This window comes from Vigna umbellata, chromosome 7, assembly GCF_029865625.1.
Source record: "Vigna umbellata cultivar VRB3 chromosome 7, Vumbellata_1.0, whole genome shotgun sequence".
In the NCBI taxonomy this organism is placed as follows: domain Eukaryota; kingdom Viridiplantae; phylum Streptophyta; class Magnoliopsida; order Fabales; family Fabaceae; genus Vigna; species Vigna umbellata.
In genome coordinates this window covers 16,146,757-16,171,502 of record NC_142171.1, presented here as the reverse complement: position 1 = coordinate 16,171,502, position 24,746 = coordinate 16,146,757, and the positions used below count along the sequence as shown (strand labels likewise).

Here is a 24,746-nt window from a genome sequence, read left to right as displayed (position 1 = left end):
AAGGACGAGCGTTCAGTAGAAACTGAACCCTCCTTAGGACGAACGCTAGGTCAATGACCGAGCACCAAATAGAACGAACGCTCATCTGAACGGATGTTCGGTATCAGACCGAACGCTAACTAGGACGAACGCTCAATCTAAGACCGAAAGTTCCTTTGGACGAACGCTCAGTCTAATACTAAGCGCTGCTTATGACGAACGCTGGTAAACAAAACCGAGCGTCCTAACTATACTTCAATTTATTTTCAATCGTGGTACAAGCTAGGCCAAGCCAAACGCTCACACTTAACTCTTGACACCAATAACGCTCGTTCTTAAACAGAGTCCTTTCCAAATGAAAGAACCCTTATTCTAAAGGAAATTGCAGGGAAACCGAACGGTATAAGACCGTTCGATAACGAGCGTACATGATCAATCAGAGAAGATCAAAATTTCCAGAGAAGATTGCATGGAAGGAAGAGAAGTGTTTTCAGAGAAATTGTTTTTCTCTTCCTCGTCAAACGATGGTGCACTCACATACTGCCACCTGATTTCCACTACAGCTTTTGGAAGCTTCCAACGTGACAGATGGCATTAGTGCATGCAGAGAGGAAGAGAGTGGAATTTGACGTGGCACAGTGCATTTAAAAGTGTGATCAGAGAATGGATTTGTATATATTAATTTATCAGGGTTTCACAATTAATAACCCTTTAATTTAATAAACAAAGAAAATTAATAGTTTTATATTTCGAATTTAAAAAACAAAACTTATGCTACCCATGTATTTGACATGTAATAAAAAAAAAATAATAAAAACAAAAACAAAAACACAGGATCAAACCAATATCAAAGAAATACAAAAGAAACTACCTAAAAACTATATTTAATATTTTTACAATATAAAACACTTATAACACTTTTTTTTAACAGTTTTATAAAGTGTATTGGAAAATTAATAAAAAATAATAGTTGTCAATAATAATAAACTCTTAACATGAAAAGAAAATTCTATTGTATATTTCTATATATAACAATAAGAGTACAGAAAAAACTAAGCTTGTTTTTTATCATCGAAAAAATTTACTATCATAATTTATATTTAATTTAATGTTTTCCAATCCCGTTTAAAAAAAAGTGTGAGAACCTGATTAATTAAGCACTTAAATCCACACTCTGATCACCATTTACTACACCTTTGCCACGTCAAAACCACTCACTTCCACTCTGCATGCGCCTGCCATGTGTCACTGAGGGAACGTTCCAAAAACGTTAGTGGAAAACAAGTGGCATGCAGAGAATGGACGTTCGTCCTGCGTGGGAAGAGAAAAATATTTTCTGGAAACCTCTTCTCCATTCCTTGCATGCTTCATCTTCTTCCCAGAAAATCTGAATTCAAATCCTCCAGCTTCTCTCTAAACTCTTTTCATCTTCTCTCTAAGATCACTTACCACCAGCATCTTTGCTTCCATTTCAGAAACCGTAGGATCATTCACGGTGTTGTAAGCTTTCATTTGAACCGAACAAGTTAGAATTCTGTGACTGGTAAGTCCTCATCTCTGCACTTCGTTCATTCAGTTCATGCGAACCAAAATTCTGGTTGCATGCGTGGGTTAGGGGTCTGATCTGTCTACGATTTTGGTGTATTAGATTAAGTGGAAGTTGTTGAGTAAACTTCTGGATAGAAAGCTGTGAGAGCAAGAGTGAAAACCTAGCATTTGGAAGTTCACTGCTGAACCAGGTAAGGGAAGCTTTAGGGATTTAATTTAATACTGTTTGATTGTATGAAAGCAATGTAATGTACTGGAATGTCTGAACTGCATGACAGAAATTATGTTTGAGTGTGCATAAATGAGTATGGTAGTACAGGATGTATGAATTGTATGAAATATATTAATTTTTGGAGTCTGCATGCGAGATTCTATTGTACTGGTTGTATATGATTGATAAAATTTGAAACTGTATGTGGATGATGCTATTGTTTGAACTGTATGCAGAAAATGATATGTATGAGTAGAACTTTGATTGAATTCTGTATAATTTGGAAAGATGATTTTACTGTATATTGATGATGATATGTTGAACTGGAAAATTCTGTATTGAGGAGATGATAATACGAATTGTGTAATGTATGAAATTATGTTGAAGATAAATTCTAAGCCTATGAATTGTATGAAAACTGTGAGGTTATCGTGAATGAAAAATCTGGAAATCTGATCTTCTCTGATTGATCATGAACGCTCGTCATCGAACGGTCTTATACCGTTCGGTTTCCCTGGAAAATTTCTTAGAATGAGGATCCTTTCATTTGGAAAGGACTCTGGTTGTGAACGAGTGTTATTTGTGTGAAGGATTAAGTTTGAGCGTTCGGTTCAGCTTAACGTGCCCAACAATTCAAAATAAATTGAAAAGTACTTAGAGCGTTCGGTTTTGTTTATCAGCATTCGTCATAAGCAGCGCTTAGTATTATACTGAGCGTTCGTCCAAATGAACTCTCGATCTTAGATTGAGCGTTCGTCCTAGTTAGCGTTCGGTCTGTTACCGAACGATCGTTATGATGCACGTTCGTTCAAGTGCACGTTCGTTCAAATGCGCGTTCGTTCAATTACACGTTCGTTCTATTTGGCGCTCGGTCATGGGTCTGGTGTTCGTCCGAGCAGCGTTCGGTTTTGTAGTTGAACGTTCGTCTTTCATGGCTTCGTGAGCGAACGTATCTGGCGTTCGTTCAAATTATTAATTTACGTTCGGTCTTTGACTGGCAGTGTTGCTTTCTGAATTCAATCATATTTGGTTGTTTATCTAAATATTTCTTACTGGCTTTATTCTTTGGATTCTGCCTGGAGTCTTTATACTTAAAATTTTTCTAAGTATTATCCATAATTTCTAAGATCAAGCTATTCAAAGTATTAAGTGTCATCAAGTATCAAGTGGATAAATGGCTCGTTTCTCTTGTTCAGAAACGTGGATGTATGAGTACTGCAACATGTTCTTTCTTATCTAATGAATGATGGATGTTCCTTAAAAGTAAGAGAGTGAATACAGAATGAAGATTTGATTAAGAGAAATTGTGAAAATGTGCGAATGATGATTTGAATGGATTTATGGGATTGGATTGTGAAAGAGCGTTCCAAGGAGGAACGTCTCTATGATGTGAACATGAGAAGTAGTGTAGTATGACCATGGATAAGCTACTGATGGCTGTTCATCCTGATATTCCGTGATTGCTTATCCTCATGTAGAGGAGAGTAGTTCATGCGTGGGAATGGCAGGAGGCACTAGTCCTACATAGTACTTTGGGCTGATAAGGGTTAACCTCGGGTGGCAGCTGTTGAGGGTATCCCAGTTACTACATCACCCGGGTGCAAGAACGCCTGTAGATACATGGATCATACAGTCCGGACAGTCTTTAATTAGGAGAATTTGGATGAGTTACTGTATGCGTGGATATGTGTTTAACATTGTATGAATTGTATGACTGATTTTATATGTTAAATTATGTTGATTATATTGAATTAAATTACCTAAGCTTACCCTTGCAAATTTCCTTGTGTTGTCTACTGTTCTGTATGTCCGTCTTGTCAATGCAATGATCATCCGTTGTGGATGTGAGCAGATGGTGAGGCACCCCCTTGAAGCAATGCTGGAAGAAGAAAATTTGGAGGATGCTAACTTGGTAGAAGTAGAGGTTAAAGCCGAACAGTAGAGTGTTCGTTCTTTAGAAATTGCTAGCGTTTATGTGCTGTATTTAGAGACGTTCGGTTATTTATTTTGTAAGGCCGTTCGTCCAGATTTGTGAAGCCTGGTAGTTAGAAAACGAAACGCTGTATAACTTTGTACGTTCGTTTTTTTTTATTTTTTATTTTCAGCAGCTGTTGCAAATATTAAGACTGCACTGTAATTTCTGTAAATGTGATTAGTTCTGATTAATAGTAATTACTATTTATTGGGATGTTACATTTATTGGTATCAGAGCAGTTAGTTCCTAAAACGACCTGTGAGTTACGGGTTTGTCATGTTTTCCTATAGAGAATTGAGATTAAATGGTATGTTCTACCGTTTTTCCCAAATCTAGATGCCAATTCTATATATTCAACTAAAAGCTTTGAGAACAGAGATGTCTGGATAGAAGCAATAAGGATGTACACTCATGACTTGTGCCAGAGATGTTTTTCTTTTCTGAGTCCTGATTGAGATTTGACCCTTCTAATTATTGAACTCGACCGTCCGGTTTCTTGCTGATCGTTCGGTCTCTTGTTGGTCTTCTTGTGACCGAACGTTTTATTAATTACCGTTCGGTCATGCACTGTCTTGTTGACTAAGCTGATTTGGCTTTTGGCCGTAGTCAGCGTTCGATTTAAATATGATCCCTGAGTTAGAATGAGGAATATTTTCTCCTTGTATTTTCAGTAGGGGGCATTTAGGTCTTTCCTCTCTTATTTACGGTTATGGGTACGTTTAACTCCACGACATGGATGGGATGAACAATCACCGATATGCAGCGAAGGAACATTTCGTTAGTTCAGACTTATCAACATTTGAAGAGCGTTCAAGTTTCAGCAGAGACGTCTCAGTAGCAGTATGTGGATTTGGTGTGGAAGGATAGTACTAAAGCTAGTCGTCTACTTCTTCTCTTATTTACCAACAGGAGTGGAATATATGGGAGTATTGCTAGGACGTGTGTAAATCGTGATAAATCGAGAATCGAGTTTAGTTGAGAGTTTCAGGGACTTAATAGTATAGGTAAAGATGCGAACGTTATTAGGGGCCTCCGTTGGTGGTAGCGAGGGAATCGTTCGGTAGCACTAATCAGAAGTGTAAGCGGTGTAGAAAGAAGGTTTGTTACGACCAAGAATGCCTATTAGGCAGAAAAGCTAGCTTCAACAAAAGGGAGATGGTAGATTTTAGGTTAAATAGCCGAGTCAATAGTGTTGAAAATCATAGGTAGTGATGTTAGAGTAAAGCCGAGCGTTAATTATTTTGAATGACCCAAACAGTTTCTGATTAACTGTCCTTGGTAGTTACTCTTCATTTTTTTTATAAATACTATACCCTGGTACTGGTACAGCGAATTGAAAATCAGTGAAATAAGTATTCTCAGTGCATGTGAAATTGTATTTTTCCCTCCTTGATCGTTCGGTGTAAATGAGATTTTACCGTTCGGATTAACACGCTTGGCGTCTTAAACCAATTGATTAGACGCTCGATACCAAACTCCCGTTCTTTTTCTATTCCAACAAGTAAGATCCGGTAATCTCAATTTTATACTCTTCGTTAATCCTTGTAGTGTTAAAAGGTCCATAAGATTAGATGTTCAGTGATAGGGTAGTGAGTGTGTTATTTGCTGGCGTCGCTTCACTAGGAAGTCATTCCAGGTAAATATTGTGTAAATCACCTTGGGTAGCCTAACGTTAATCAGAAACGTTTGAATTATCGAGTCCCCAAGAAGAGGCGCCTAGGTTATCCCCTCAACGTGGAGTTGAACTTTTCTCTGACCTGGTACCAGATGCGTAATTAGTGTTAGTAGCCTTTTATAGAATAGCTTCAGCAGAGTAGATGGAATTTGAGAAGGCAGTTATTATGAACGAGCGTTTTACTATAAGTGCACCAGTTTGGTCAATAAATAGGAAGGATGAATCGAAATACAACGTGAAGAACGTCTAAGGGTAACCTTACTTTAGAACTTTGGATGAATAAAGTGAAAAATTTTAAGACTTGTGTAGGCTATGATGATCCATGAGTAGGGATGAGTTGAGGACTAGAATCGAATGGCATCAGACGTTTCAGTTGGAGGTAGTATGTGAACTGTTTGTCAAGGATCTGAGTTAAGCAGTTAGAAAATCATTCTTGATAGTCGGTTACGAAAGCGGACATCGTGCGGGTTATGGGTAGCATGACAAAAGGTAAAGGTAGAACCTTCGAGAGAGCATGACAACGACATAGGATTATCAAGAACTTAAGCCAATTACCTTTATCGAACGGTCAAAAAGCCATAATATTATAGTAGTTAAGGGACGGGTTGACCAAGGGTATGTGCGTTATAATAATCAGTTGAGAAGCAGTAGGGGAGTAGTCGGATTGCTTAGAACGCAATCTAGTAGCAAGATAAGTAGAGATTTTCATCTGCTTTAGTTCATCTTTTAGTACTGTACAATCATTGAAGAGTAAGTTGGGGAAACCAATTGATGATTTGTTCAACTTATTACTCCAAGCGAACGGCCAGACGGATAGGAAAAATCCCAAAACAGGAAGACCTGGGCATACGCATGTTTTGAGTCGATTATGGGTTAGAGATGAAGTCTCATTTTCTCCAAGAACCAAGCAGTTCAGTCCTTGCATAAACTGAAGAAATTTGATACTCTCCACCAATCAATTGGAAAAGTTTCTATGCTCTCCTTCTTAAACAGTAACTGTCAAATAGACCAACTTTTAATTCATTTAGTGGGTTTTCTTGCTGATTAGTCGTTCAGTTTTCGTTTAAACGTTCGTAGTGAAACTTTCTATTCTCTTCCTTCTGCACGTGAGTTATAAACAACGTTCTATTTTTCTCTTCTTGGACATTCGTTATCTCCATTCTTTACTTGGATTAGCTATATATATATATATATATATATATATATATATATATATATATACATATATATATATGTATATGTCTTGAATTTCAATTAATAATAATTTTTTTCCCGTGATGATCAGATTACTTGTTTATGTGTTTTCTCTCCTCTATTTCTCTGATTCCTTCTGTTTCTCTGTTCACACTCGAATCAAACAGTGATAAACTTTCCCATTTCACCATTTTCTTTGGAAAGACTCGTGATTTCCTACTAGTAATTTTCCCATTCTGTATTTATGTCATGAGTTGGTCGACCTTTCAAAGCTATTATCTCTTTAATGAAATGTTGTCAACCAGTTCTTTACGTCAGCGTTCTTCTGTAGTTCATTTTCTTCCCATAATCATTCAGCCTTACTCAAATATAACCGATAGGTGTGGTTGAAATCGATTACGCGTCTGCCAGTCAGAAGTTAATAATGTGCTCGCATGGCCTTTGATCGTGCATCTTCCTGGGTATTATGGAAATGGCTCAAGGCATTTCAGTAGTGCGGCTATCGATCAAGCTGTGCCATCCCACAAATCCATTCTTTTCCGTCATCAACAATCGCTACAAACGAACACGTTCGCTATTTCCATCGTCGCTCACAAGTTACTGTAAACAGTGAATTCCCTTCAACCAAACACACCCTTAAGTAGAATAGGGCCAGTTGCGTACGACATTGCCTTGCCTCCTCAACTGTCCAACCTTCACCCATTTTTCCACGTTTCCCAACTTCGGAAGTATATAGCTGATCCCTCACACGTACTGGAGTTAGAAGACATCCAAATTCGCCCAGACAGGACACTGGAGATGCAACCTATATGTGTGGAAGACAGCCGCACCAGACTTTACAAAGGAAAGGATGTTCGTCTCGTGAAAGTGGTGTGGAATGCAAGGACTGGTGACTCAACATGGGAGGTTGAAGAGGCAGTGAAGGAATTGTACCCTCACCTATCCCCTGGTAAGCCTTAGAATTTTCGAGGACGAAAATTTTTGTAGTTAGGGGGAATGTGAGAACCTGATTAATTAAGCACTTAAATCCACACTCTGATCACCATTTACTACACCTTTGCCACGTCAAAACCACTCACTTCCACTCTGCATGCGCCTGCCATGTGTCACTGAGGGAATGTTCCAAAAACGTTAGTGGAAAACAAGTGGCATGCAGAGAATGGACGTTCGTCCTGCGTGGGAAGAGAAAAATATTTTCTGGAAACCTCTTCTCCATTCCTTGCATGCTTCATCTTCTTCCCAGAAAATCTGAATTCAAATCCTCCAGCTTCTCTCTAAACTCTTTTCATCTTCTCTCTAAGATCACTTACCACCAGCATCTTTGCTTCCATTTCAGAAACCGTAGGATCATTCACGGTGTTGTAAGCTTTCATTTGAACCGAACAAGTTAGAATTCTGTGACTGGTAAGTCCTCATCTCTGCACTTCGTTCATTCAGTTCATGCGAACAAAAATTCTGGTTGCATGTGTGGGTTAGGGGTCTGATCTGTCTACGATTTTGGTGTATTAGATTAAGTGGAAGTTGTTGAGTAAACTTCTGGATAGAAAGCTGTGAGAGCAAGAGTGAAAACCTAGCATTTGGAAGTTCACTGCTGAACCAGGTAAGGGAAGCTTTAGGGATTTAATTTAATACTGTTTGATTGTATGAAAGCAATGTAATGTACTGGAATGTCTGAACTGCATGACAGAAATTATGTTTGAGTGTGCATAAATGAGTATGGTAGTACAGGATGTATGAATTGTATGAAATATATTAATTTTTGGAGTCTGCATGCGAGATTCTATTGTACTGGTTGTATATGATTGATAAAATTTGAAACTGTATGTGGATGATGCTATTGTTTGAACTGTATGCAGAAAATGATATGTATGAGTAGAACTTTGATTGAATTCTGTATAATTTGGAAAGATGATTTTACTGTATATTGATGATGATATGTTGAACTGGAAAATTCTGTATTGAGGAGATGATAATACGAATTCTGTAATGTATGAAATTATGTTGAAGATAAATTCTAAGCCTATGAATTGTATGAAAACTGTGAGGTTATCGTGAATGAAAAATCTGGAAATCTGATCTTCTCTGATTGATCATGAACGCTCGTCATCGAACGGTCTTATACCGTTCGGTTTCCCTGGAAAATTTCTTAGAATGAGGATCCTTTCATTTGGAAAGGACTCTGGTTGTGAACGAGTGTTATTTGTGTGAAGGATTAAGTTTGAGCGTTCGGTTCAGCTTAACGTGCCCAACAATTCAAAATAAATTGAAAAGTACTTAGAGCGTTCGGTTTTGTTTATCAGCATTCGTCATAAGCAGCGCTTAGTATTATACTGAGCGTTCGTCCAAATGAACTCTCGATCTTAGATTGAGCGTTCGTCCTAGTTAGCGTTCGGTCTGTTACCGAACGATCGTTATGATGCACGTTCGTTCAAGTGCACGTTCGTTCAAATGCGCGTTCGTTCAATTACGCGTTCGTTCTATTTGGCGCTCGGTCATGGGTCTGGTGTTCGTCCGAGCAGCGTTCGGTTTTGTAGTTGAACGTTCGTCTTTCATGGCTTCGTGAGCGAACGTATCTGGCGTTCGTTCAAATTATTAATTTACGTTCGGTCTTTGACTGGCAGTGTTGCTTTCTGAATTCAATCATATTTGGTTGTTTATCTAAATATTTCTTACTGGCTTTATTCTTTGGATTCTGCCTGGAGTCTTTATACTTAAAATTTTTCTAAGTATTATCCATAATTTCTAAGATCAAGCTATTCAAAGTATTAAGTGTCATCAAGTATCAAGTGGATAAATGGCTCGTTTCTCTTGTTCAGAAACGTGGATGTATGAGTACTGCAACATGTTCTTTCTTATCTAATGAATGATGGATGTTCCTTAAAAGTAAGAGAGTGAATACAGAATGAAGATTTGATTAAGAGAAATTGTGAAAATGTGCGAATGATGATTTGAATGGATTTATGGGATTGGATTGTGAAAGAGCGTTCCAAGGAGGAACGTCTCTATGATGTGAACATGAGAAGTAGTGTAGTATGACCATGGATAAGCTACTGATGGCTGTTCATCCTGATATTCCGTGATTGCTTATCCTCATGTAGAGGAGAGTAGTTCATGCGTGGGAATGGCAGGAGGCACTAGTCCTACATAGTACTTTGGGCTGATAAGGGTTAACCTCGGGTGGCAGCTGTTGAGGGTATCCCAGTTACTACATCACCCGGGTGCAAGAACGCCTGTAGATACATGGATCATACAGTCCGGACAGTCTTTAATTAGGAGAATTTGGATGAGTTACTGTATGCGTGGATATGTGTTTAACATTGTATGAATTGTATGACTGATTTTATATGTTAAATTATGTTGATTATATTGAATTAAATTACCTAAGCTTACCCTTGCAAATTTCCTTGTGTTGTCTACTGTTCTGTATGTCCGTCTTGTCAATGCAATGATCATCCGTTGTGGATGTGAGCAGATGGTGAGGCACCCCCTTGAAGCAATGCTGGAAGAAGAAAATTTGGAGGATGCTAACTTGGTAGAAGTAGAGGTTAAAGCCGAACAGTAGAGTGTTCGTTCTTTAGAAATTGCTAGCGTTTATGTGCTGTATTTAGAGACGTTCGGTTATTTATTTTGTAAGGCCGTTCGTCCAGATTTGTGAAGCCTGGTAGTTAGAAAACGAAACGCTGTATAACTTTGTACGTTCGTTTTTTTTATTTTTTATTTTGAGCAGCTGTTGCAAATATTAAGACTGCACTGTAATTTCTGTAAATGTGATTAGTTCTGATTAATAGTAATTACTATTTATTGGGATGTTACAAAAAGTCTGATAAAAAAAATGTGAACTTTGAATTAGGAAGGTATAGTTGCAAATGTAAGACCTGAGTAAAATAAAAATATATTTTTATTTTACTATATTTTGTGTTACTAAATAATTAATTATGATATGTATTTGTGCAGTGAAAATATTAAGAAAGTGAATAAAAAAAATTTAATGAGTACTAATTTTATTTTAATTTTCTAAAGTTTTTATGCTTTTTGGCTTTTCATTAAGAAAGAAAACATAGTTTAGTACTTAGTTTTGGATGTATTTAACATTTGTGTTTCCTCTTGCATGATTTGAGTTTCTGAAGGTGACCATGTCGGCAGTAGGTGTTGAAATATTTTCCATAGCTTGGCTTCTTTTGTTTTGTAGGGTTTTGGATAGATTATAGAGTTAAGTAAAGAAACATATAGTTAAGTTGCATGATGCATATAAAACATGAGCGAGGACTTAATGAGAACCCTACCATCTTATATAAACCATATTATGTGTGAGAGAGTGGGAAAAATCTACTAAATAGTAGGCTTGGAGGATAGTTTTAGACGGGCTGTAACATCCCAAAAATACAGCATTTATCTATATCATAGAATCGTTACATTTAATAATATTTCAGTTCAGTTTTACACTAAGAAGACGAACGTTCAAGGTCGAACGACCTTACCTAAAGGCTTCAATTAAAACTGCACAGGATAAGTGGAAACAAGACCGAACGATTTACAAAAGAAAATACCGAACGGTCGGATAAAAACAGAACAGGAGATGACCGAACTATCACCTCACCATATTACTAAACTAATAACCGAACGATCTTACGGTTCAGCCTTAACTTCCACGTCGACGAGATTCTCTTCCTCCAAATTTCCTTCTTCCAGCGCCTCTTCCAGTAGCGCGTCTCCATCTGCTCACATCCACATGGATGATCATTGCAAAGACAAGACGGACGTACAAGGACAAGACAACATAAGGAAAAACATAGGGTAAGCTTATGTAATTTAATTCAAGTAATAACATACATTTTCATATGCAAGCACATTCAAATACATTTCAATAAACAAATTCAATCAACCCTGATACTAGACCGACTGTCCGGACTGTATGAATTCTGTGTAGCTACGACGTTCGTGCACCAGGGTGATTTAGTAACTGGAATTCTCATCAGCTGCCACCCGAGGTTAGTCTGTTCCATCCAAAGTACCCTTAAGGACTAGGACCTCCTGCCGTTCCCACACATGATCTACTCCCCCCTACTTGAGGACGAGTACTCACGGAACATCAGGATGAATCGCCAGCTAAGCTTTGTCCACAGTCATACTTTACAATATCAATATTCATCCAAGAGTCGTTCCTCCCTGGAATGCTCGTTCAACTTCACATCATTTCATTCATAATCATTCTCAATTCCATCTTTCATTATCATTTTTCTCAAATTCATCTTTCATTGCCAATAAGTTAAATTTCATCTTTGTTCAAAGGTTTGTAAAAACACCAGATACCGAGCGTTCAATCCTCACTCAGAACGAGGGCGAACGCATGGAACGAGACATAGAGATCTCCAGTTCCAGAATAGAATGAGACCAAGAGGTTTACTATCGTTTTGAGAGAAAAACCGAATGTAATAGATATAGCAAGGAACGAATGAACCGAACGTTCATTGCAATGGGAATTCAATTATATGAACTGACTTTGACCGAACGCTGAAAAGACCTCGCCAAAGGCTACGACTCTATGCTGGAACCAATTGAATGTAGATACATCAAGACGTTAAAGAAGCATATTTAGAATAATTAAATTACAGAAACCTAATGCCCGTCAATGACCAAACACGGTAAAAGGATTTACTGAATTTGGACGAACACTATTTTTCATCAATATAGAATATATGAGAATCGAATACGAGCGCTTGGTGTAAGACCAAGCACTACTCAGTACGAGCGCTTGGTATAAGACCGAGCACTACTTAGTACGAGCGCTAGGTGTAAGACCGAGCACTACTAATCTTAAAGTACAAGATTTAATATATTACTTTATCAAGGGATATACGGATACAACTATGCTTGGCCGAACGCTCAAACATAGTATTACCACACAAGGACGCTCGATCTCAACTAGGGTTCTCTCCAAATGAAAGAGTCCCTTTTTTTACTATGTTTACTGTAACATCCCAAAATACAGTAATCACCATATAATAGAATTAATTACATTAAACAGTTAAACAATGCAGTCTTACACTAGACTCAAGGTTCAAAAGCCAAAAGGCTTAATTACAGAATTCCATACAGTAATTCAGTACTACTAGAAATTCAGAACGAACGGTTTTACAAAATTAACTAACCGAACGTTCAAAAACTAAAACAACTAAACTCTAAATTGAACGAACGCTCTAGGGTTCAGCTTTAGCCTCCACGTCTACTAGGTTCTCTTCTTCAATAATGTCCTCCGAAGTAGCCTTGCCTTCTGCTCACATCCACACGGATGATCATTGTAACGACAGGACGAACGTACAAAGACAACAGACAACACAAGGAAAAACGAAAGGGTAAGCTTATGTAATTTAATCCATACATCAACATATAAAATAAACATTTCAATCCACACAAACATATAGTTCAACATATAACATCATACGAATTATATTACTAGACAGACCGTCCGGACTGTATGAATCTGTGTAGCTACAGGCGTCCTTGCACCCGAGTGATGTAGTAACTGGGATACACTCAACAGCTGCCACTCGAGGTTAGCCCTATCCAAAGTACCCCTAAGGACTAGGACCTCCTGCTGTTCCCACACATGACCTACCCCCTCTACGTGAGGATGAGTACTCACGGAACATCAGGATGGACTGCCAGCATTAGCATAACCACAGTCATACTTTACCAAATCCAATATTCAATACATATGAGTCGTTCCTCCCTGGAATGCTCGTCCAAAATCCATAATCGTATAATCATTCCATATCATGTTCACCCTTTAAAATCTTATACTTCCTTATCATTTTCATCTTTAGTTTAAAAAGGCATAAAATAACGAACATTCATCCCTCTGAAGAACGAGGATGGACGATAAGAAAATGGACTGAATGAACTAAGAAAAACTGTAACGGACGTTATTTTCTACTCGGGTCAGTTAAGTGAACTGACTCGTTTGGGTTTACACTGGTACTTAAGAAGGAGAACCAAGAATATTAAGAACTATCTTTGAAGTAAATCACATACGGTAGACCAATGCCAGTAAATGACCGAACGTGAAGAAAAAGGGAAATACTATTACAGTTAGACGAACGTTATTTTTTTTTTCAAGGTTGATCACACAATAATACGAGCGTTAGGTATAAGACCGAGCACTACTTAGGACGAACGCTAGGTAGATGACCGAGCATTAATTAGGACGAACGCTTGGTATAAGACTGAGCACTACTTATGACGAACGCTTGGTAGATGACCGAGCGTTACTAATTTTAAAGTATAAAGGTATAATGTATTATTACTTAATTTTAGATATACGGGTACCACTAGGCTGAGCCGAACGCTCAAACATAGTATTTTACAGGACGTTCGTTCTCGATCAGAATTCCTTCCAAATGAAAGAATTCCTTTTTAGGCACTTTACTAGAAAATCGAACGGTATAAGACCGTTTGATGACGAACGTATATTATCATAGTGAGGATTTCATATTTCAGATTTTCATCTATTTCTAATCTCAAGTTTCAACATATCAGCTTATACTTTATAACTTCATCTCAAATATAAATTTACAAACTTTATATGATTCACATTAATCATCCATACTTATCAACCATCAGCATACATGTCAACCAACACATACCATATTCATTCATTATAACAGTGATCATTCATACAGTAAAACAACATGCAAATACAAATTAAATTATATAAGCTTCCCTTACCCGGATTTGAGACTGAATCGTTCTATACGTAAGAAGTGTGGCTCGACCAGCTAACGTTTTCCCCCTTAACAGTCACTTAACTCTTCCAATCAAATCTATCTACAAGAAAGTTGAGGTACTTAGACTACACACTAGCATGCAGCCAAAACTTAGTTTTTCAGGAAACCTAAGAACGAACTACTAAGGGAGAAACTTACCAGTTTCAGCTTCTGAAACTGTTCGGTCCAACTTGTAGCTCACAGCTCAGAGAACGCTCCTACGGTTTCTGAAAGTTGATCGGAGAAGAGGGTGGTTGATGGAAGCTTATCCATGCTTGAATGACCTGGCCTTGCAGACAAAGCAGATGCAGCGGATGAAAAACAGTATTGGTGCAGTGGATGAAATACAGCAGAGTGGATGCAGTAGCAATTGGGTGAGATTTTGCTGTATTTGAGTGGAATAAGTATGTGTGGGAACCTCACAGCTCAGAAGGCCTTCCTACAATGGAAGGAAGCTAGAGGAAAGGGAAGAGAAAGTAGAGAGAATTAGTGACTCAAGAGCAATAGGGCTGGCAATGAATTTCAGCAGCAATTTACTAAGCTCAAAAGTAACCCAATACAAAGAAAAGGCCCTCTTATTTATAGGTGAAGAGGAGCCTAAATTCTGTTTGTAATTCCCTCATAAAATTCAAATTATTCAGATTTTGATCAAGCAAAATCCATGCCTCATTCCAGCTCATCCAGCAAGGTGTGTGCTTCCTTCCAAATCAGCCAACATTCACGTGGAAAAAGCTGGTGCACGCCGTAAGCACCTCCTTTGCTTTTTAGCTCCTTTGCTTGGTTCTTTCTTGGATGGCTCAATCATATTCTCCAAGATTTATTAATTCCTACAAAACAAAATATAAGTGCTTTAGTTAAGAGAAGAAGGATTTTTATAAGTAACCTTCCATAGAAGTAAAATGTTAGATGATCCTTCTTCTTCTTGAATCTTCCTAGCCATTGCTTAGTAAGAGGTCCAATGTGATTTCTTGATGGTTTTCCATCAGACCCTCCCTCTTGAAAAAGATCTGTCCTCAGATCTGCTTCATCCTGTTGATCATCTCCTGTGAAAGGAATTAAATCGCAGATGTTAAAAGTAGGACTGACACCATAACTTTCAGGAAGGTCTAATATGTATGCATTATCATTTATCTTTTTGAGCACCTTGAATGGACCATCTCCTCTTGGACTAAGTTTGGATTTCCTTTGAGAGGGAAATCTTTCCTTTCTCAAATGAAGCCAAACTAGGTCTCCTTTTTCAAAAACTATTTTCTTTCTCCTTTGTTGTTGTATTCTGCATATTTTTGAGTTTGTTTTTCAATTTGGATTTTAACTTTCTCATGTAACTTCTTGATAAACTCTGCTTTAGAAGCACCTTCTTTATGAAGAAAAGAAGATGATTCTGGAAGAGGTAGTAAATCAAGAGGTGTGATAGGGTTAAAACCATAAACAACCTCAAAAGGAGAAAGATTTGTAGTCTTGTGGACTACTCTATTATAAGCAAATTCAATATGAGGTAGATGTTCATCCCAAGATTTGTTATTTCCTCTTAATATTACCCTTAATAATGTAGATAAAGATCTATTTACTACTTCAGTTTGCCCATCAGTTTGTGGGTGACATGTAGTAGAAAATAGAAGTTTAGTTCCAAGCTTTTCCCATAAAGTTTTCCAAAAATGGCTTAGAAACTTCACATCTCTATCAGACACTATAGTTTTAGGTAAGCCATGCAATCTCACTATTTCTTTAAAGAAGAGTCTAGAGATATAGCTAGCATCATCTACTTTGTGGCAGGGTATAAAATGAGCCATTTTACTAAAACGATCTACTACCACAAATATAGAATCATACCCCCTTTGAGTTCTTGGCAATCCTAAGACAAAGTCCATGCTTATGTCCTCCCAAGGGGTATTAGCTATAGGAAGAGGTGTATAGAGTCCATGAGGCATAATTTTGGACTTAGCTTGCAAACAAGCTATACATTTAGAACAATGCCTTTGAACATCTATTCTCATGTGTGGCCAATAAAATTTACTTTTCAAAATGTTTAGAGTTTTATCAACTCCATGATGGCCCATGAGTCCTCCTCCATGACTCTCTTTGATAAGAAGTTTTCTAATGGATCCTTGGGGTATACAAAGTTTTCCTTTATTAAAAAGATACCCCTCAGAAAGATAGAATCCATCAAAAGGCTTTTTAAGACATGATGAATAAGTGGATGCAAATGTTTCATCATTTTCATATAACTCTTTTATGTCATCAAATCCTAATATTTGAGATCCTAGGGTTACTAATAATGCATGTCTTCTAGATAAAGCATCCGCAACAACATTAGTACTCCCCTTTTTGTGTTTGATGACATAGGGAAATTGCTCAAGATATTCCACCCACTTTGCATGTCTTTTGTTTATCTTTGCTTGCCCTTTAATGTACTTGAGAGATTCATGGTCAGTGTGTATGATGAATTCTCTAGTTACCAAGTAATGCTCCCAAGTTTTCAAAGCTCTAATGAGGGCATACAACTCTTTGTCATAGGTAGGATAGTTTAAGGTAGGCCCCCTAAGTTTTTCACTAAAGTAAGCTACGGGATGTCCTCCTTGTATTAAAACAGCTCCTATTCCTACCCCAGATGCATCACATTCTAGTTCAAAGGCTTTGGAAAAATTAGGCAAAACTAGAATAGGTGCATGTGTTAACTTGTGTTTCAAAGTCTCAAAAGACAACTCTTGCTTATCACCCCAAATAAAAGGCATATCTTTCTTGACTAGCTCATTTAAAGGAGCAGCTATGGTGGAGAAATCTTTCACAAATCTCCTATAAAAACTTGCTAGCCCATGAAAACTTCTCACCTCTCCTACATTTTTAGGGGTTGGCCATTCTTGTATAGCCTTGATCTTCTCTGGATCAACATGTACACCTTCTTTTCCCACTTTGAATCCAAGGAAAATCACACTTTCTTGACAAAAAGTACATTTGTCAAAGTTGGCAAAGAGATGATGTTCTCTAAGAAGAAGCAAGACTTTTCTGACATGGTTAAGATGTTCTTGAAGGCCTTGACTATAGATTAAGATATCATCAAAGTAGACCACTACAAATCTGCCTATGCATTCCCTAAGCACATGATTCATTAATCTCATGAATGTACTTGGAGCATTGGTCAAGCCAAAGGGCATGACTAACCATTCATACAAACCAAACTTGGTCTTGAAAGCAGTTTTCCATTCATCTCCTTCATGAATTCTTATTTGATGGTATCCACTTTTAAGATCAATTTTGGTGAAAAGATTTGCTCCATGTAATTCATCCAACATGTCATCTAGCCTAGGAATGGGATGCCTATACTTGACAGTTATGTTGTTGATGGCCCTACAATCTGTACACATTCTCCAAGACCCATCCTTTTTAGGTACCAACAACACAGGCACAGCACAGGGACTTAAACTCTTTTGGATCCACCCTTTGTTCAACAAGTCATTAACTTGTTTCTCTATTTCTTTTGTTTCCATAGGGTTGGTTCTATAGGCTGGCCTATTGGGTAGGCTTGCCCCAGGTACCAAATCTATTTGATGTTCTATTCCCCTCAAAGGTGGTAATCCACTTGGTACCTCTTTGGGAAATATATCATCAAATTCCTTTAAAAGTTTTTGCAACCCCTTTGGTAGAGAACCAAGTTCATGAGTGATTGAAACAAATGCCTCTTTGCAATAAAGAAGAAAATGAGGTTGTCCAAGAAAAAGATTTTTAGAAATGTTCAAAGTTTGTGGTTGGACAACTTCTTTATTTGAGGCATGGGTTGTGGTATTCTCCTTTCTTTCTTTCCTACTTTTCTTTTCTCCATCCAACTTCTTTTTAAGAATTATTTGGTCCTCTCTTACTTGTGAAGGTGTAAGAGGACACAAAATAATTTTCTTTCCCTTGTGTTGAATGGTGATTTTGTTGGTGACTCCATCATGTAGAGCTTGCTTATCATATTGCCAAGGTCTTCCAAGTAATATGTGCCCAGCTTCCATTGGTACTATATCACAAACAATTTGATCTTCATATTTGCCAATGGAAATGGGTACTCTTACTTGTTCTTTAACTACTATTCCATCATCCTCTTTGATCCATTGAAGTTTGTAAGGTTTAGGATGAGGAGTAGTGGTTAAGCCAAGCTTCTCCACCATTCTAGAACTACAACAGTTGCAACAAGAGCCACTATCCACAATCATTGAACATGTCTTTTCCAAAACTTTGCATCTTGTGTGGAATAGGTTCTCTCTTTGTGACTGTTCTAATTCTACATGTTTACTTTCTAGAAGTCTCCTTACCATAAGTAAGTCACCCTCACAAGGTAAAGCTTCTTCTTCTTCAGAAGTGGATGTTTCAGACTCACTATATGAAGAACCCTCACTTTCACTCTCATGCTCAAGGATGTAAGTTGACTTTCTATTGCGGCACTCAGATGCATAGTGCCCGTTTTCCCCACATCTAAAGCATTTAGTCTCCTTACTCTTATGATCTCTTGAAGGTTCTTTGACTTTTTCTTTTCCTCTCTCTCTCTCTCTTCATATCTTGGCTTGGTTTGACTACCCTCCCTCTTATACTCTTTCTTATGGTAAGAACTATGAGGGTAATCTTTCTTGGTGGAGCTTTTCCTCTTTAGTTGTTGCTCAACCCTCACACAAAGTTGGACTAACTCATTGAGATCATTGTAAGGTAAGAGTTCTACCTTATCTCTTATGTCATAATTAAGTCCACTTTGGAACCTAGCAATTGTTATCCTTGGTTCCTCTCTTATCCCAGCTCTTAACATGAGTAACTCCATTTTTTGCCTATATTCTTCAACACTCATGTTTCTTTGTTGGAGTTTATGGAGCTTGTCCATTAACTCCCTATCATAGTAAGCTGGCACATGCCTTCTTCTTAAGGCAGACCTTAACTCATTCCAATACCTAATGGAAGGTAGGTTTCTCAATCTCAGATCTTTGACCAAGGCTGTCCACCAATATAAGGCATAGCCTTGAAAGCTTAAAGAGGCCATAGTTACTCTCCTCTCATCATCTATTTGGTGACACTCAAACAATTGCTCAACTTTCATCTCCCATTCCAAATATTCTTCCACATCATCTTTTCCATGGAAAGGAGGAAGATCAATTTTGGGTTCCCTTGGGTGATGCTCTCTCGCTCTATTATTTCTCCTAGGAGGTATTTGATAGTGGTCATCATTGTGATGACTGCTATAATGCTCAGGCTCACTAGGTGGAGAGGATGTATCTCCAAGGTATTCTCTTTTTCTATGTGTAGACCCTTCTTTCTTTTTACCCTTGTTTTGATTGATCAAAAGTTGACCAATCATATCCTTGAGCTCACTAATCTCTTTGTCCCTTTGTTGGAACTTTTGCACAAATTCCTCTTTTAGTTGTAAGCTCTCACTTTTAGGTTTTACACTTCCTTGGACACTAGATTGACTCATTCTTGACAAGTGGATAGAAATTATTTTCACAAGGTTTTCAAAGACTTGCACAAGTAATGAGTGAAAAGATTTTCACAATCTTTCTTTGTTTTTGGTGAAAATTTTTAAAGAGATTCTAGAGGTGAAAGATGTATCTAAGTAGCCCCCAGGAAGAAGAGGTGAGTCACTAATGGACAAGCTTAAAAACCAAGTTCTTCCTTAGCCAGAGTTTCCTTAGAGTTATCTTTTACCTAAGTTTCTAATTAGAAATTATTCAAATTCTTTTCAAATGTTATGAACCTACAAACCAAAGAAAGGTTTACTATATGCTAGGCTATCCTAAATACCACGGAGACCTAAAAAACAAAAGGATTAATCAAGACATTTAAGGAAAGCAATAAAGATGCAAGAATGTAAATGCTAGACGGCCCTAAGTGAAAGTGCAAGTGACACTTGGAGCCCCTTGACACACTTCCACACTAAGAAAACGAAATTGGACTATTACAATGTTCAATTGTGAACTTGGAATTGCTTCAAGAGCATTTTTCCAAGTCACTTGGCTCAAAAACAGCAAAGAAAAAAAAATACAATTTCTAACAGCAAATTCCGTGATATTTGATGTAAATAAACTTGAAATGAGGCCTAGAAGTAATGTGAACTTTGTCTTCTTGCTGCTGCAGAAAGCTACTCAAAATGAAGGTGTGAGTTGCTCTTTTTCCAGGTTTGAAATGCTGCTGTAACAGAGTTTTTCAGCTGCTGGACAGTGGTGTTTGGGCTGCTGTTGAGTCTTCCTTCTTGCTCCACTTTCAATGCTCAAACCACTTCCTAGGAGACTACCAAAGTAGGAGAAGAATTCTGGTACTGGATGCCCCAAACAGCTTGCACATACTCTCCAAAACTCAGCAAAATCACACCAAACAGATTAAAAATCTGCACCAAATTTATGCACACTGCACCAGTATAGGCTGCTGTATTGAACACTTTAGATGCCAAAAAAATAGACACAAACAATTGGACAACACACAAATGAAAGTAGGTACACAAGATGAACTTATCAAAGGCACTAGAATGGATGAAGAAAGCAAGAAAAAACACAAGCACAGCTCAGAAATTATTCCAAATGCAAACTGTTTGATAATTTTCAAAAGTGTTTGATAAAATGCCCCAATGAATTTCAGATTTTGTTTTTGATTTTTCAGGGCCTGTAATCTGGATTGGTTGGTTCTAACAGCTTTTTAACACTTGATACTTCTTCTTTTGATCATGTATTTTCATTTTGAAACATTGAACCAGCTTTTTCACAATCCAGCAATGAATTTTACACTAAAATTACCAAAACAGTGGCTGGAAAACAGAAACTGCACTAGAAAAAATGAACTAAAATGGTGGTTTTGGAACCCAAAATGAGTAGCAATGTTTCAGCAGCTTGGATGAATGTTCAAACAACTTTTATTCATGATATTAAACATGTTTAAACTCTTAAACAGCTGAATTAATGCTTACTACTCAAATTCACTGGTCCACTTCCAATTTTAACTCAAAATTGATGGTTTAAGTATCCAATCTGCATATAACTTTAATTTTGACCAAATGAACAGTATTAGCAACTTTTAATCATCCATTTAGACTTGTTCAAACTGTCCAAACACACAGAAATAGCAGGATTCGAAAATCACCCTTGCTATGGCCAAATTATGCAGCAAAAACCATCAATGAACCAACCAAATTTAGCTTTTCATGGAATCAAAAAAACTGGACAGCAAAGGAAATGACTCTAAGAAGTGTAAAAACACAGATCTAAGCTAGATTTAATGTGCTTAGCATGACCAAACTCAGATTGTACAATTCAAGGAAACTTAGCACGGTGAAAAGCTTGGATTAAAACAGTAACAGTGATTTGAAACCAGATTTCAAGCAACTCAACCACTCATTTTTCAATTCTGTGATTATTAGGAGTTGCTATCACTTCAAACACATGTAAAAACAGTAAACAAACTTGTACAAAGCTTGAAAATAAAGAAATCTGGACTGCATCAGCTGATATCAAATTAATCCAGAAATGATGTTTTATGCAGATTTTTCTACTGGAATCAATATTTGCAATGCTAATTGGCTCAAATGATCAAAGCTGGACATGTTGCCATTGCTTTATATGATCAACATAGAGCTAGCAATTGCTCAGGACACACTTAAAACGAAAATGAAAGCTAGAACAGAATCAAATACTTGATGACAGAGTTGAAAAAAACTGCACAACAGGACATGACCATAACATTACTGGAAAATGAAAAATAAAGGTAGAAATGACTCAAACAAATAAAATTCACCGTTTAAAATGAAAGATGGACATAAGGCACTGTAAGAACACAGAATTAAAGGCTGGAACAGAATTACAGAAGCAGAACTAAAACTGAAACAGAAATAGAAAACAGTAACAGAAAACAGAAACAGAAAACAGAAACAGAGATGGAATTCAGCATAATTAAATTGCAGAATGAGAAGAAATGCTTAGCTCCTTGGTGCGTGGAGAACCTAAGCTCTGGATACCACTTGATGGAAGCTTATCCATGCTTGAATGACCTGGCCTTGCAGACAAAGCAGATGCAGCGGATGAAAAACAGTATTGGTGCAGTGGATGAAATACAGCAGAGTGGATGCTGTAGCAATTGGGTGAGATTTTGCTGTATTTGAGTGGAATAAGTATGTGTGGGAACCTCACAGCTCAGAAGGCCTTCCTACAATGGAAGGAAGCTAGAGGAAAGGGAAGAGAAAGTAGAGAGAATTAGTGACTCAAGAGCAATAGGGCTGGCAATGAATTTCAGCAGCAATTTACTAAGCTCAAAAGTAACCCAATACAAAGAAAAGGCCCTCTTATTTATAGGTGAAGAGGAGCCTAAATTCTATTTGTAATTCCCTCCTAAAATTCAAATTATTCAGATTTTGATCAAGCAAAATCCATGCCTCATTCCAGCTCATCCAGCAAGGTGTGTGCTTCCTTCCAAATCAGCCAACATTCACGTGGAAAAAGCTGGTGCACGCCGTAAGCACCTCCTTTGCTTTTTAGCTCCTTTGCTTGGTTCTTTCTTGGATGGCTCAATCATATTCTCCAAGATTTATTAATTCCTACAAAACAAAATATAAGTGCTTTAGTTAAGAGAAGAAGGATTTTTATAAGTAACCTTCCATAGAAGTAAAATGTTAGATGATCCTTCTTCTTCTTGAATCTTCCTAGCCATTGCTCTAGTAAGAGGTCCAATGTGATTTCTTGATGGTTTTCCATCAGTGGTGAGTTACAGTAGAGAGAAGATGGGATTGTTCTAGAGAGAAGAAGGAGAATTCGAAAGATCAGGGTCTTTGGAGAAGATGAGTGCATGCAGAGAGTGACGCGGACTTCAGAAAAATCAGTTTTGTTTAAAAACCAACGTCCGTTCTCCTGCTGACACCTGCATCCCACTTACTGATTTTCGAACCTTCCATACTCGACACCTGGCGTTAGCGCAGAGGGGTTTGGGTGCGTTTTAATTACTCTGAGCAAGTGACGTGGGGTGTATTAATTAGGATTTGACAGATGGTTTGCAGTGTTAAATTTCCAAGGTCTTACATTTACCAGGAAAACCGAACGGTCAATGACCGTTCAGTAACGAACGTACTTTTTCATATGAAACTTTCATACCAGAATTATTTCTTTCCAACAATCATATATATATTTTCTTAACTTTATACATTCCTATCAGATTCAAATTTCATACTTCATACAATTCATATCACATAAATCTCATATAACTCATTCATCATACATAACTCAATCATATTTCATTTCCACTCATTAAATAAACGAACGTTCATGAAATCCATTCATATCAACCATCGTGTAAGTATTCATACTTGATACATACATTCACCCATTCAGCAACATGCATTCATTTTCAACAAGCGTACAACAACATTAAATTAGATAAGCTTCCCTTACCTGGTGATGAGAGGGTCGCACCTCCCACAAAAGTTGATTGCATAAAAGAATGCAGTATAGTGCTAGGAAGTGACTCCTAGGTCGTCTCTCAAGGACCAAATTGTGGTTCAGTCTCAGATCAAACACGTAGTGGGGGGGTTTGTGATTTTTTTATGAATGCAAGTGAACTAAATCAAAACAGGAACATAAACACGGATGTAAACACAGGATTAAAACAGTTGATCACTTAAGCTAACATCATAACTAAAATATCACAACCAAGAAAAAGAGAGAACATTAAAATGAAAAATGCTTAAACCAAATTAAAAGTGTAACATTGAGCTAAACAATTAAATGCAAACTGAGAATTAAAACACCAATTTTAAAGCTGGATGTGTCGCTCCAAATTAAATCACCCTTGTCCTCTAAAACTCTTTCACCGTGGCCTCCTCCATCAAAATTGATTTCTCCTCTTCCTTTAATCAATGCTTCTAACCTTTAAACAAAAAAAATCAATTCCCCTACTGCTGAAACAAAAAGAAACCGAGAGCTAGTGCCATGTGGGTGGAACCGAAACGTGACACCACTCCCCTGCTCCACTTTCCCGTGCACACCATACAGCTCCTGGAATCGGCTACTTTCATTTTTTTTTCCAAAGCTTCACACGTCCCATCATCCTAGGGTGCGTGTTTCTCCCACGCTGTGACACCTACTCCAATCTAATTCCTATCTTCATTTTTTTATCCACCACCGTATGTGCCATTCTTCTAGACATCCTTTTTCCTTACCTTTATCCACCTTCCCGTGCACCATTATCTACTCCCAGCCCATCATCGTGCTGCTCCTATTTTGTCTTGACATGACGTGCACACCAACATTTCATTCTCCATGCCGTGACACACCTACTCCTTCAATGCTTCCAAGTTTCATTCCGTACGCTCCCTTCATTCCAGCTATCACCATGCTCCAAAATGAAGAAAATGAATGCTCATTCACGAAACGAGCACTCCAGGACGTCACCCCTATTCTAATATTGAAT

General features: G+C 37.6%; 1 pseudogene; it reads right to left on the bottom strand.

Moving 5' to 3' along the window:
- Positions 1 to 14,543: 14,543 nt before the first annotated feature.
- LOC148195235 (uncharacterized) lies at positions 14,544 to 19,779 on the bottom strand (annotated as a pseudogene).
- Positions 19,780 to 24,746: the final 4,967 nt, after the last annotated feature.